The sequence below is a fragment of the Bos javanicus genome, chromosome 1 (genome assembly GCF_032452875.1).
Source record: "Bos javanicus breed banteng chromosome 1, ARS-OSU_banteng_1.0, whole genome shotgun sequence".
Taxonomy (NCBI): Eukaryota; Metazoa; Chordata; class Mammalia; order Artiodactyla; family Bovidae; genus Bos; species Bos javanicus.
This window is the reverse complement of record NC_083868.1, coordinates 59,731,203-59,743,825: the sequence shown is the minus strand read 5'-3', so window position 1 is coordinate 59,743,825 and position 12,623 is coordinate 59,731,203. Positions and strand designations below refer to the sequence as shown.

The 12,623-nt window shown below is 37.1% G+C and overlaps 1 protein-coding gene across 22 annotated transcripts in view; it reads left to right on the top strand.

The window, feature by feature from the left end:
• Positions 1-12,623, top strand: part of ZBTB20 (zinc finger and BTB domain containing 20) — an 865,788-nt gene that overhangs the window by 334,800 nt on the left and 518,365 nt on the right. For 18 of the 22 annotated variants that reach the window (XR_009738480.1, XR_009738483.1, XR_009738481.1 and 15 more), the window contains one exon: positions 5,758-5,831. The exons of the other annotated variants lie outside the window; for them this stretch is intronic. The gene's annotated coding sequence lies outside the window, so the exon portion shown is untranslated. The remainder of the gene's footprint in view (positions 1-5,757; positions 5,832-12,623) is intronic. 22 annotated transcript variants of the gene reach the window in all.

Here is a 12,623-nt window from a genome sequence, read left to right as displayed (position 1 = left end):
CATCAACTGATGAATGGATTAACAAAATATCATATATTCATACAATGGCATACTATTCATACATAAAACAGAATAGAGTATTGCTATATGTTTTGTGCCTGTGTGTTCACTCACTCAGTTGTATCTGACTCTTTGCAAGCCCATGGACTGCAGCCTGCCAGGCTCCTCTATCCATGGAATTTTCTAGGCAAGAATACTGGCGTAAGTTGCCATTTCCTGTTTCAGGAGATCTTCAAATCCAGGGATCAAACCCCCGTGTCCCATACATTGGCAGGCAGATTCTTCACCACTGTGCCACCTGGGAAGTCCCACTATATACCACAGCATGTATCAATCTGAAAAACATTATGATAAGAGAGAAAAAAAAAAGCCAAATGCAAGAAACCACATAGTGTGTGATTGCATTTATAAGAAATGGTCAGAAAATGTAAATGTTTGGAGACAGAAAGCAGATTAATTGTTGTCTGGGACTGGGAATAATAGTGGGGATTGACTGCCTAAGAACATGAAGGGTCTTTTTTGGAGTGACAAAAATGTTCTAAATTAATTGTGGTGATGATAGCTGAACTCTAAATTTACTTAAAATCATTAAATTTTACACTTACAAGGATGAATTTTATTACATAATTATACCTCAGTAAACTTAAAGAAATTATGCTTATTAAAACTAAGGAAAGAGATACCTGGCAGATACTCCCTTAACCAAATGACCAAGATTGACATCCCTAGTGATAAGTCATATGGATATCAGAGACCCCATGACATGATGTTATCAGAAGAGCACTTCATTCTTTTGCATTCTTCTCTGATGCTTTTGAACTGTGGTGTTGGAGAAGACTCTTGAGAGTCCCTTGGACTGCAAGGAGATCTAACCAGTCCATTCTAAAGGAGATCAGTCCTGGGTGTTCTTTGGAAGGAGTGATGCTAAAGCTGAAACTCCAGTACTTTGGCTACCTCATGCGAAGAGTTGACTCATTGGAAAAGACTCTGATGCTGGGAGGGATTGGGGGCAGGAGGAGAAGGGGACGACAGAGGATGAGATGGCTGGATGGCATCACCGACTCGATGTACGTGAGTTTGAGTGAACTGCGGGAGTTGGTGATGGATGGGGAGGCCTGGCGTGCTGCAATTCATGGGGTCGAAAAGAGTTGGACACGACTGAGTGACTGAACTGAACTGAACTAAAACTGTAATCCCAGGCTAATTATGAGAGGTGAAGTGAAGTGAAAGTCTCTCAGTCGTGTCTGACTCTTTGCGACCCCATGGACTGTGTAGTCCATGGAATTCTCCAGGCCAGAATACTGGAGTGGGTATATCCAGTATCCCCTTCTCTAGGGGATCTTCCCAACCCATGGATCGAACCCAGGGTCTCTCCCACATTGTGGGCAAATTCTTTACCAGCTGAGCCACAAGGGAAGCCCAGTTATGAGGAAACATCAGTCAAATCCAAACTGAGGACCATTTCACAAAATATCTGACCACTGCTCTTCAAAACTATCAAGGTCCTGAAGAACAAGAAAAAACTAAGAAATTGTTACAGATCAGAGGAGACTTTAGAGAAGAGCATTTTGGCAACCCATTCCAATATTCTTGCTTGGAGAATCTGAATGATGTCCTACAGTCCATAGGGTCGCAAAGAGTCAGACATGACTGAAACGATTTAGCATGCAGAGGAGATTTAGGATAAAAGATAGCTGAATACATCTTTTTATCCATGGATCTAATTAGATGCATTTATCTAATTATCCATGGATCTTTTATCCATTAGATCCAAGGATCTAATCTAGGATACCAGGTAGATTAATTCAGGTATCCTGGATTAGATCCTTGAAAGAGACAAAATATATTAGTGGAAGAGCTGGTGACATCTGAATAAAGTCTGTAGTTTAGGTAATAGTATTGTATCAGTGTTAATTTCTTACCTTGGTTATATACAATGTTAAAGTTAAGAGAACATAGTGAAGGAAATATGAGAATTCTTTGAGCTACCTTTGCAACTTTTCCATATATGTAAAATTATTTCAAAATTGAAAGTTAAAATGTTTAAAAGAAATTTATAGATTAAAGGGGAATTGTGATTCAAATGTAATATGCAGATATTGTTCAGATCTTAATTCAAACTAGTGAGCTAGAAAAAAAAAAGTCAATCATTTGACAGAATATTTAATAACATTAAATAATTACTATTATTTTTGATGTGATATAATGGTGTTGTGACTTTTAAAAGTCATTATTTTTTAATAATACATACTAACATATTAATGGATGGAGTAATATGACATCTGGGATTGTCTTTAAAATGATCTGGTGGAAAAAGAAGTTGGTTAGAGCATAGATGAAGTAAACACTGACCTCGGGTGATAAATACGTAGGAGTTCTTTTGGGGAGAGGGGAGTTCTGTTTTACTATACTCTCTACTCTTGCTTATGTTTGAATTTTTTCACAATAAATTTTAAGTGAAAAGGAAACAAAGACTAAGAGAAATAATCAAATATTGTCATTTGGTCTCTATGCTGACCACAGGCGAGTGTGGTCATAGAGAGGTGAGTGAGCTCGCAAAAACAATCTGAGCAGGATATAATTGGTGCTGAAGAATTGGGAGAGCATTAAGAGAACTGCCTGGATGAGCATAGACTTCCTAAACTGGAGTGCTTTGTTGATCTCTCCTTGAAGTTCTGTGACCTGGTGATATCTAAAACCTCTACCTATGTGAGGATTTTGAAAAGTAGAGTGTAGTCAGAAGCAGCCCTTTTTTCCTAGTCAATACTAAGATCTATAGTTCTTCACCCCTCTTAAGTTTTTTATTGTCTGGGGATTTGTTTTTTGGCCTTGTGACTTAGGATGGGTTACTGTAATATAATGCATTTGCTACTTCTCTGGAAAGACATTCAGAATCTTTAACTAGTGCAGAATGTACAACTCTCTTTGCTAAAGGGTGTCTGCCAAGAGAAGCATTCTTACGGGCTTTGTAATTTGCATTGATTACTGAGTTGTTTACCAGTGCATCACTGGGTGTTCACTGTATTCTATAAAGCCTGGCAAAGTTCTATCTTGATTAAAGAAGTGTGACATTGGTGGTCAATTTTAATAATAACTGAGGTTGTTCTGGATAACTTGAAAAAATTTTAACAGATTTTGGAACTTGAAATGTCAAGAGCAAGTTATTCTTATTGATGACACGTACTCCGGAAATCTAGTATTTTAAAGGTGGATTCAGTGTACAGTACTGAACTTAACAAAAACAGAAGTTGAAAAGTAGACCATAGTGCCAAAAATAAGATCCTAGTCTTAACTTCTCTGCTCCTTAATCTAATCTGGCATGCCTTCAGAATATTTCACTTTCTTGATGACCAGTCTTCCAAACAGTTTCTAACCAATACTTAACCCCACTGCATAGTAGCAGAGTTAATGATTTCTCATGAGGCTGATCTGAATAGGAACCATATTCATATCAAAGACAACTGGTCCCACTTCCAGGTCCATCTTTGGGCCAAGATACGTAGTCGCCAACAGTGAGTTGGCGACTGTATTTTTTGAGTCCTGGCGCAAAGTAAGATCCATCTGTTTTGCCCAGCCGTTTGCTTGAGTGCCACAAAATGGTCCTGTTATTAGTCTTATTTGCGGTCCTATTTAAGGTTAGGGGATAATATAAATAAACTTCAATCCTCCTTATGATGAATGTAGCATGGGAATTAAAAGTGGTGGTGGTGGTAGTGGTAAGTGATGTTGCATCTCTATTTTCTCAATTGCTCTGTTTTCTTTGGATTGGAAAACAGACATTTAAGAATGAGTTTGTCATCTGGAAGGATAGTTGTGACCAAGTTTCCCTCAACAGGATACAAGATGTTATTTTTGAGCTTCATTACCCACACCAAGGGGGAAAAAAGAGAAAGGGAAACAATAAATAAGGAGGAAAGTGAAAGTAAGGAATAAACAGGCAGAGTCAGAGAAGGGAAAATAAAGGTCAAAGAGGAGAAAGGAATGACATGCAAAGAGGAGAATATAACTTAGTAGACTTTCTATTCATAGAAACTGCTTTATTGTTTTGAACTGAGTTCAATTCACTCAACATCTGGTGAATTAAGGAAAAGGAAATCTGACACTAAATTGAACTGCAAGTTGTCAGTTAAACAGTTTATATATAAATATGCAGTCTCGTTTCTATCGCCTTTTCTTATCTAAACTAGACAGTGAATCAGTTTCACTAACCATATGTGATTGGTGAGTAGAACAGTATCAGTTGGTGATTCAGATTTATATAGAGATGGGCAGCTCTTATATTTCTGAATCATTTATTAGGGATTATTGTTATTCGACATTATTTCTGAGCATGAGTTATTTTTGTCAGCTTCTTTTATGAATGTTTTGTTGCCTTATAAGGAAATATGTGCACTCCCCTCCTCATAGTTGTCCCTGGTGACGCCTCCATAATTTCTGTCTTTACACTGGTGCATTTTTGGTCTAATTCAGGCATGTGAGAAGCAGGCGAAAAGTTTAGTTAGTCAGTGATTTTGTGTGTGTGTGTGTGTGGATCCATTCATGGATAGATCTAGTGAATTTGAACCAGTTTGAACGTATAACCTATGTGCATCAAATAGACACAATACACAAAATATTCTTTTATTTAATCCAAGGGAAAAAGAAAGTAGAACTCACAAGTAAGAAATAGATACATTTTCAAAAATAGATGCAGTTTCAAGGCCGATTTATGATTATGCTCTTATATGTGGAGATGTTAAAATATTACCTTGCATTAATATGAAGATGGACATAAACATACCACATTTAGTGCTACAAATATATAAAAAATGGATGGCATGATGTAAAGTAAAAGATAATTGTGTTATCTCCTTTTTATACTAAAAATCTATATTTTTCTAAACCTGTTGTATCAATTATTTGAAGCTAAAAATAAGGATGACTTAATCCTGTCTGTTTTTTTTTAAATATTATCTTATTTATAGATGATGTTGTATGAAAAAATAAAGGACTACAAAAATTAATATGACATTTTAAGCCCAGATAGTTATTAAATACTTTTATCTTAATGCATGGACTCTTGATTCAAAAATTAAAAATAGATATTTTAAAAGATGCATTTATGGTTATTTAAACCAAGAGAGGTAGTTTAAACCCTGATGGTCTTCCCATGTTGCTTAAAACAGCAATGCTTCATACAATAAGCTCTATAGTGTGATGTCATCTGGAGTGCACTAAACCCTTAATGCCTTGCAATGGGCATTTGTACTGCTAAATATGTTTCTTTGCCTCTGCTTCACCGTTTGCCCCTCAGTCATTTGAAAGCAGTGGGTCTAATGTTATTTTCCAATTTTATTTGAAGTTGTAATTTCCCTTTAATATGTGTATTCAGACTGTAGATTTTCTTCTTTATTCTCTGAAATAATATTGTATGTAATCTTGAAGCTTTGAAATTGTTTAGGAGTTGTTTTTTTTTTTAATCAGAATATAGGTAAAATTTAGAAACACTGATTTTCTAGTCATATCATTATGAAGTCCTTAACATGGAGGCATATTTTGTTTTTCAGAATTGCTTTTTTTCCTCTTTAGATCCTTTTCTTTTCATTAAAAAACTACTCTGGGAAGAGGGTTTTTTTTTTTTTCCTTAACAGAAAAAAAAAGCTACGCTTGACTGATAATGCATTGCTTTGGATGGTGAAACATTATGAAAGTTTAATTTTTAATTAAATCTGAAATACCAATTATAACTGAAAGAGATTTTAACCTGTTTCTTTTCAGACTGCCTGAAGTTACATTTAGAGACTGAAATCACTGCACCTTAAAAACAAAAGATTGAGCTGCACTGCATTCCTGTGAGTGAAAGCTTCCTCTACCTTCCTCTGTATTTTTGTGACCCACTCAAAAAGGGACAAAAATAGTGGTCACATAGTAACCAGACATGAGTAAGAAATTTGAATATCCCTGAAGAAATACATGTTTAAATGATTTCCTTCTTTAAAAAAAGAAAATTTGTAGGGCTCAATATTCAGTATGTCTTTTTTATCCAACCTAAATTGTGAATCCTTGCTCTTGGCTGGTTTGAATTGCGTTCGGGAGGGTGTCACCCACCGTGCATCAGCACAGTGACACACACCCTGTCGGGAAGGATTCTTACATTTTGGTACAAGTCTCTTTGAAAGTAACAGATTTCTAATGGAATCAAAGTAGACTCCGGTTTTCCTTTGTGATGTCATTAGAAATTTTTAGCCTTTGTGTCAGTGTAAATGGAGAGAAAGAAAGTTCATGATGACATCACAAGATTCTGTTGCCTTGAGGACTTTGGGCAAAACTAAGTAAAATGCATAATTCCCTTGTGTGCGTGTGTTCCCCATTCTGCTATGAAGCAGTCAAAATAGCACATCTTATGTCTTCCCGTGAGCTACAAGGCTGTCTCTCAGAGCCCCATTGTTCCATAAATGCATGTCAGAGTCTACCACAGTCTGGTCTACCCTTATTTAGCTGCTGTTTTGTCAATGTACTTGGAAGAACAATTAACATTTGGGATTTCAATGTCTGAATAACAGGCAGTGAATAGAACCCAAGCATATAAAAGATTCAGACGCCCAGGGTAAGAAAACAGAAGCTTATAGTTGGTGGGGGAAAAGGAAAAACACTTTAATGCCTCACTCAAAGGTTATGAAATACTACAAGGAAATTCAATGTTATAATTTTAAAAAATTTAGATAAAAATATATATTTTGGTAATGAAATCCAGCAGGTTGTGATGTCTTCCTAAGTTTCCATTTAATGTGCTATGTGGTCTTTTGCTAGAGAGTCTTAAACACTTAAACAGCATTCATCCCCTTGTTCATGTTGGAATGCCGAATGTGGGGTGTATTGCATTGTGGTTTTCAGAGTGTCGCGGTGCCTTTAGACAGAGTACGTTAAAGGTGATTCAGATGACTTCTTCCATTTTCACTTTGGCTTACTTCACTCTTTCATTATCAACTACAGTTCTCATATGTTTACTGTAGACATTTCTGACATTGCTTAAACATCCCTGCCTATTGTCTAAATTCTTGCTAGGTCCATTTTTTTTTGGAAAGATGATGCACAGACAGAACAAGATCACCTCACTGTCAGGGTATCTGGTGAACTGGAGGGAACTTTGGCAGCTTATATTAATGTATGTTGTCCACTGAGCATAGTGCCTGGCTGATATGAATGAATAAATGATGATTATTGTTATTTTTGTCATAACTACAAGAGTCAGGAACTATGGATGGTAAGCTCTCTAAAATCAGGGTCTATTTCTTATTCATTTTTGTGATCCTCAGTGCTTGGCATAGTAATAGTTATCAAGAAATAGCTATTGTTACTAGTACAATTAGGAAATTTAAGTCAGAACTTTAGGATTTATTCATTCAAAAATTTATTGTGGAGATGTGTTGAATGAAGTTTTTGACAGTAAAGAAGATAATTATAAAGGAATTTGTCAAAGACAAACCTATTATTCACCATATAACATTAGACATCAGTCTCCTAGCCCTTCTCTTCTTTGACTTTATACTTCTTTCTCCTGACCAGAAGGAGAAGTGCCCATTCAAACCACATCCTTTTTGTCTGTGAAGTGGGCTTCACTAGTGTTCCATCTAGTTGTGTCTTACATCTCATATACTGAAGCCGTCTCCAAAGATAAATCTACCTGACTCTAGGATGGATGGTGCTGTGTACCTGCTTGTCTATGTCGTAGATTGTGCTTCAAGAAAACGGGGCAAATGGTACAAAAGATATTGGGTCAAGAGACCAGAGATTTGGGAAGTTGCCATTAGAAACGTCTATCTTCAGTGCACTGAGAGCCAGAACCAATTTCTCAACACAGATAAGATGACAGCATTCCTTAGAACTCAGAACGATTTGACCCCTTCTAAGTTTAGCTTCCTGGTTTCTTTCTTTCTTTCTTTTTTTTTTTTTTTTTTTGCTTGTTTTGCTTTCTTTTTAACATAAAGTTATCTGCCCCCCAACACCAATTTTAATTTATTTCTAAAAGGGGTTCCTTTATTTTTATTAAATTAGCTTCTGGTGATGCAAATGAAGGCTCTCATAAAACTTGGCCTCTGAGGCAAAGCTAAAATGATAAAATTTAAGCTTCATGAACTGTACTGTTATCATGTGGAATAATGTTTAGGGACATCAAATGACTTTATAAACACACTTCGTATTTTTTAAGATTAAAAGATTGAGGTGAAAGGGATTTAAGGGCAAAGTATCATCAAAAATTACAGGTAGAAAGTATATAAGAAATAAAAAGTCCAGTCATCTCATTTTGAAATAAGTAAATGGAGACCCAGGGTAGGGCATGCAGGTTACCCAAATGATACTGACTACCAATGCAAATCACCCTCAGACATCTAGGACTGAGAGTAGACCCAGTTTTAGACTCTGAGTGTTTGATCTTTTCTTCTACACTCAGAGTCTGAGCTGTGTTTGCTGAAGAGCAAACTGTCTTAGGCTCATCTTATGAGACCCACTTAACTGCAGTGCCCTCTTCCAACTAGTCCAAAATTCATATATAAAGAGCTGCTGCTGCTGCTAAGTTGCTTCAGTCGTGTCCAACTCTGTGAGACCCCATAGATGGTAGCCCACCAGGCTTCCCTGTCCCTGGGATTCTCCAGGAAAGAACACTGGAGTGGGTTGCCATTTCCTTCTCCAATTTATGAAAGTGAAAAGTGAAAGTGAAGTCGCTCAGTCGTGTATGATTCTAGCGACCCCATGGACTGCAGCCTACCAGGCTTCTCTGTCCATGGGATTTTTCCAGGCAAAAGTACTGGAGTGGGGTGCCATTGCCTTCTCCGATATAAAGAGCATTATGGTACATTCTGATATTATGCCTCTGGTTGTATATTGAGTCACATAGAGGCAAAATTATGTCATATAGAGGCAATTAAATTTATTGACTTAATATTCTTTATGATGATTTCTGGGGCTTCCCAGGTGGCGCTAGTGGTAAAGAAACTATCTGCCAGTGCAGGAGACGTAAGAGACATGGGTTCGATCCCTAGGTTGGGAAGATCCCCTGGAGGAGAGCATGCAACCCACTCCAGTATTTTTACCTGGAAATCCCATGGACAAAGGAGTTGGTGGGCTACAGCCCATAGGTTTACACAGAGTCAAACACGACTGAAGCAACAGCATGCATGCATGATGATTTACAAAGCAGACAGAAGGCCATTAGAAACTTCAGTAGTCTAATTGGGCTTACAGGCAAGATAAAACCGGTAATCTGAACAGAGCCATTGTGACATGGAATTCAGACTTCCCAAAAGGGTGCATCATGCATGGTGTCAGAATGTCATTGTTGCCAAGGGTCATTTCCATCAGAGAAAAGTTTTTTGGGTCTGAAAAAATTGAAATAAACTTTAATAATTTAAAATAAATTACTTGCTCTAGTAATTTATTTCAGGTTTCCTTTATTGGATTCTGACATTTAGCAATCCAAAGAGACCAATGTAGGGACTTTTTTATTATTTTACCCAGAGCTAAATCCTGGGTACATCTTAGTTTCTTTCTCAAAGGTATTTATCCTCTCCAGAATTTCCCAACTCCCACCATGAAGAAACTCAAGTCACTGTGGACAAAAAATTGGTGGCCTAAGTCTTTGTGTCCCAAACAGGAGACATTGTTCTGCCTTAAAACATGTCATGGAAGCTTTGGCATATAGAGAAGGGAAAATTAGAGAATGAGGATGCCAGAGCAAGGCCTTAGATGTAGGTACCCAACAAAGTTTCTCCTCAGACCTCTTCCCTCTGTTTTCCATAATAATGAATTAAAATTTATTCTATGCCTCTTATGAGCAATTCGGAGAAGGCAATGGCACCCCACTCCAGTACTCTTGCCTGGAAAATTCCATGGACGGAGGAGCCTGGTAGGCTGCAGTCCTTGGGGTCGCTAAGAGTCGGACACGACTGAGCAACTGAACTGAACTGAACTGAAGGAAATCAGACATTAAATAAGTAAACAAATAATTATAAAATTAAAAACTGTAGTCCATGAGAAGAGCTAATAGATATGCAAGACAAGAATGGGTGGAGAAAATCTATTATACTTTCCATTGGGTGCTCAGGAAATAATTCTTAGAGAAAGTGTCGTTTAAGTTGAGACTTTGAAAGACAGAATCAGCCAGGTGAAGAATTTGGGGTGGGGATGGAAGCTTGAGAGGGGAAAAAGTTCCAGACAGAAAGAACACGGACAAAGCCCTGAGGCAAGGGCAAACTGTGAATTCAAGGAAGTAACCAGATTCCAGAGTAGCTAAAGCAGAAGGAGGAAAGGAGGAGCGTAACTGGAGGTGAGGTCAGAGAAGCAGCCAGGGTGCGGAATTTGGATTTCATTCTGAATACACTGGAAAAGCACATAGTAGACATGCAAAAAAAGTGAGTAGATGGATAAGTAAATATTAATTGAAGAATAGCTTAAGAATAGAGCCAGATGAAGACAATTCAAAGGTACCTTGTAAGCAATAGATCTATATATTTGTTTTGAAGCCTTACTGAAAGTTTACTTCTGAATTTGAGGAGGGTTTTGGACTTTTGAAACAGAGGTCTACTAGTTCACAACATGTTCCCCATCTACATAACCAAAATAGTCTCTGACAACCTTCTAAGATAAGGTCAAGTTAATTTTATTTCCTTTCTAGTTAATGATTATTAAAATTCTGTTGCTGGTTAATGAATCTGTTATTTTTGTTTATTTTTAAGTGCCCATTCTGTAATGTAGAAATGAGTACCGAAAAAAGTGTTTTACTCTTAAAATGTATTTTTAACTGTTAAACCTTAATCTTATTTTTAATTTGAGTGTATTTTATCGTGTGCAATGTCCAGGGGCCTGGAGGCATAAAAAGCCTTGAAAATAAATCCTCATTTTCCTCATTAATACTACCTATATTATGACTGAATTTCTGGATTAGAAACAAGCCAGACTGTCTTAAAGTATGATGCATTAATATTCTGGAATGCCACTAAATCAGAAGAGAGATATTGGTTTGTTTGCAAAGTGATGGAAATTATCCCCTTTTGCAATTAAAGAAGAAATAGAGTAGAGAGAATGTGAAAATTAAACCATAGAGAACTAGGTTAAGCTCTAAAGATATGAGTACTTATCCACTGTAACTCAGTCAAAAGACACAGAATCTTAAAATATTATGTCTACAGAGAATTTTAGGAATTATTTATTCCAGTCTCCTCATTTTGGAGATGAACATAATTTAGGCCTAGAATTCCTGTTCAAGTTGTACAGTTAAACATTTAATGGCAGGGCTGGAACTCCAATTCTTAAGAGCTAGATTAACACAGCCAAACCAGCTAATCTGTGATCAAAGCCCCTATTGTAACCCTTTCAAGGTCTTGGGTGGAAAAAGGAATATTAAGTATAGGAGATGAGTCTACAGACAAGTTTTAATTAATAAAAATCTGAACAATAAGTATTACTCCCAATCTGTTTACTTAATGTACCAGATGCTTTATAAAAGTTGTCTTTAATCCTCACTACCACGCTCAGCAACGACTCAGCAAACTCGGAATAATTTCCATTTTATAATGAGAATACTGAGATCCAGAAAGACTAAGTAATATCCAAGATTGCAAAGACAGTAAATCAGTTTTGTATCAATGCCAGACCTAACTGATTCAAACCCTGTGCTGTCTCCTGCTGGGTGTTTTTATCTGGTGAATTTTGTTACCACTTTAGGTCATGTGGTCACAGAGGTCACTAGTTCTCTAATAGTCCAAATGTCTAAAAGATGTTAGGAAGTTTTTTGAAAAAAGTTAGGAAGGTAAAGAAAAGACCTTTACCTTTTTCTTTAGGTAAGGTACCCTCTCTGCATAAAGCTCTTTACATTTAATTCTTAAAACGTCTCAAAATAGATGCTATAACCTTTAGTTTACATTTTTAGGACACTGAGGATCAGTGAGATTAAATTGAAGTGCCATCTTCAATTCCCCATGTTATTGTAAAAGCCCAAGCCAGGATTCAAACATAGATTTGTCTGACCCAAGTATTTTTCCATGATTATACCCACATGCCAAGTCTGCTCTTCTCCTGGATGCTAGTCTTCTATGGTCCACATACCTCAACTCCTTATATGGCAAAGTAGAATTTAATACGTAGTCTCATAGATTTCCCAAGAAAAAAGAATATGTTGAGATGATGCTTTTATAATTAAGTTATGTTATCTTGCCTGGAAATAAATACAGAGCCCCTATACATGTTTCCATCTTTGAGAAATGAAGAGCTGGGAAAGAAAAGAGAAAGTGAAAGATACTCAGTCATGTCTGACTCTTTGTGAGCCCATGGACTATACAGTCCATGGAATATTCCAAACCAGAATACTGGAGTGGGTAGCCTTTCCCTTCTCCAGAGGATCTTCCCAACCCAGGGATCAAACCAGGGTCTCCTGCATTGCAGGTGGATTCTTTACCAACTGAGCTATCAGGGCTGGGAAGATTGGTCAAATCCATGACATTAGTCTTTCATTTCCACATCATCTTGACTCACAGTGTCTCTGAGTCCAAGATCCCAGTCATATCACAGACAACGGCACTGCTGCTGCTGCTGCTGCTGCTAAGTTGCTTCAGTCGTGTCCGACTCTTTGCGACCCCATAGACAGCAGC